Source organism: Macadamia integrifolia, unplaced genomic scaffold, assembly GCF_013358625.1.
Source record: "Macadamia integrifolia cultivar HAES 741 unplaced genomic scaffold, SCU_Mint_v3 scaffold1256, whole genome shotgun sequence".
Taxonomy (NCBI): domain Eukaryota; kingdom Viridiplantae; phylum Streptophyta; class Magnoliopsida; order Proteales; family Proteaceae; genus Macadamia; species Macadamia integrifolia.
In genome coordinates this window covers 82,501-85,122 of record NW_024868133.1, presented here as the reverse complement: position 1 = coordinate 85,122, position 2,622 = coordinate 82,501, and the positions used below count along the sequence as shown (strand labels likewise).

At 48.7% G+C, this 2,622-nt stretch overlaps 2 non-coding genes across 2 annotated transcripts in view; both read left to right on the top strand.

The window, feature by feature from the left end:
• The first annotated feature begins 1,435 nt into the window (after positions 1-1,435).
• On the top strand, positions 1,436-1,591 carry LOC122063223. Its single transcript, XR_006135269.1, has one exon. It is a non-coding gene; the product is annotated as a 5.8S ribosomal RNA (ribosomal RNA).
• Positions 1,592-1,824: 233 nt separating this feature from the next.
• The window catches only part of LOC122063220, a 3,409-nt gene continuing 2,611 nt past the window's right edge, over positions 1,825-2,622 (top strand). The window contains exon 1 of the ribosomal RNA XR_006135268.1: positions 1,825-2,622. This exon is cut by the window's right edge and continues 2,611 nt beyond it. This is a non-coding gene — a ribosomal RNA (28S ribosomal RNA).

The following is a 2,622-nucleotide window of genomic DNA, read 5'->3' as shown; positions in this document are numbered from 1 at the left end:
TGTACTCAAGAGTTCTTTAGTGTAATACAAGTTCATTCTTCCCAAACTCACTCTTGTGTTCACTTCTTCTCTTCCCAAATCCCTTAAGCAGTGTGGTTAGGCTGACTTAGTACTAGTGGGAGTACTAAGTTCCGGTGCGGTTGCTTAGAAAGGTCTAAGGCCGTGACACTACGCTCTGGATACATTAGCATGGGTTAACATCATAGGATTTCGGTCTAATTGTGATGGCCTTCGGGATCGGAGTAATGATTAATAGGGACAATCGGGGGCATTCGTATTTCATAGTCAGAGGTGAAATTCTTGGATTTATGAAAGATGAACCACTGCGAAAGCATTTGCCAAGGATGTTTTCATTAATCAAGAACGAAAGTTGGGGGCTCAAAGACGATCAGATACCATCCTAGTCTCAACCATAAACAATGCCGACCAGGGATCAACAGATGTTGCTTTCAAGACTCCGCTGGCACCTTATGAGAAATCAAAGTTTTTGGCTTCCGGGGGGAGTATGGTTACAAGGCTGAAACTTAAAGGAATTGACGGTACGGCACCACCAGGAGTGGAGCCTGCGGCTAATTTGACTCAACACGAGAAAACTTACCAGGTCCAGATATAGTAAGGATTGACAGACTGAGAGCTCTTTCTTGATTCTACGGGTGGTGGTGCATGGCCGTTCTTAGTTGGTGGAGCGATTTGCCTGGTTAATTCCATTAACAAATGAGACTACAGCCTACTAACTAGCTATGTGGAGGTGACCCTCCACGGCCAGCTTCTTAGAGGGACTATGGCCGTTTAGGCCACAGAAGTTTGAGGTAATAACAGGTCTGTGATGCCCTTAGATGTTCTGGGCCTCACATGCGCTACACTGATGTATTCAACGAGACTATAGCCTTGGCCGACGGGCCCAGGTAATTTTTAAAAATTCCATCACGATAAGGATAGATCATTGCAATTGTTGGTCTTCAACGAGAAATTCCTAGTAAGCACGAGTCATCAGCTAGCGTTGACTACGTCCCTGCCCTTTGTACACACCGCCCATCGCTCCTACCGATTGAATGGTCCGGTGAAGTGTTCGGATCACGGCGACATAGGTGGTTCGCTACCATCGACGTCACGAGAAGTCCACTGAACCTTATCATTTAGAGGAAGGAGAAGTCTTAACAAGGTTTTCGTAGGTGAACCTGCGAAAGGATCATTGTCGATACCTGCCCAGCGAGACTTGTGAACATGTTGCATTGCTCGTTCAAGGTTGGGCGTGGGAGCATGAGCTCCTTCCTTCTCGACCCTTGTAAAAGGTCGGCCTGTGATTGTTCGTAACATTCGACCCAAACACAACCACCAGCGCAGTCAGCACCAAGGAACTCGCAACGAAAAGGACATGACATCATTGCGCCTTTGGTGTGGTGTGATCATCCTAGATCCGAATCTTTATCTTAACGACTCTCGACAACGGATATCTTGGCTCTTGCATCAATGAAGAATATAGCAAAATGTGATACTTGGTGTGAATTATAGAATCCTGTGAACCATCGAGTCTTTGAACGTAAGTTGCACCCTAGGCCATCGGGCTGAGGGCACGCCTGCCTGGGCATCATGCGTCATGTTGCCCCACCTCCTTTACCCCTTGCGTTGGTGGTGCGGAGCGAAGATTGGCCCGCCGTGTCTCTGTTTGAGGTGCGGTTGGCCCAAAGTTAAGGGCTTCTTATGTGGCAAGTGTCACGATGAGTGGTGGATCAAGCCACTTTGCCATTGTTTGGACATCGTGTGCGTGTTATGTTCCCATTGGGCTCTGGTGATCCTGATTACCATTCGATGGCATTTTGACTGTGACTCCAGGTCAGGCGGGCTACCCACTGAGTTTAAGCATATCAATAAGTGGAGGACAAGAAACTTACAAGGATTCCCTTAGTAACGGTGAGCGAACTGGGAAGAGCCCAACTTGAGAATCGGGGGGCTTTGTCATTCGAATTGTAGTTTGTAGAAGCATCCTCAGTAGCGGACTGGGCCCAAGTCCCCTGGAAGGGGGTGCCAAAGAGGGTGAGAGCCCCATCATGTTCGGACCCTATCGTACCACGAGGCACTGTCGACGAGTCCGGTTGTTTGGGAATGCTGTCTCAATTGGGCGGTAAATTTCGTCCAAGGCTATTTATGGGCGAGAGACAGATAGAGAACAAGTACCGTGAGGGAGAGATGAAAAGGACTTTGAAAAGAGAGTCAAAGAGTGCTTGAAATTGTCAGGAGGGAAGCAAATGGGAGCCGATGATGCGTCTCGATCGGATGCAAAATGGTTAATAGTCAGTCCACCGCTCGACTCGGGGCGTGGATCGATGTGGATTGTGGTGGCATCCCAAGCCCGGGTTATCGTGTTATGCTTGAGGAGATGTCTTCACCGTGATCATGGTAGGCAGAGTATGCCTCGATGGCGTGCCTATTGGCAACTGCATGCTCGGGGCATCGGCCTGTCGGCTCCCCATTCGACTCGTCTTGAAACACGAACCAAGGAGTCTGACATGTGTGCAAGTCAACGAGCGAGTAAAACCCATAATACATAAGGAAGCTGACTGGGGGGATCCCCTTGTGGGTTGCACCGTCGATCGAACTTGATCTTTTGTGAAGGGTTCGAGT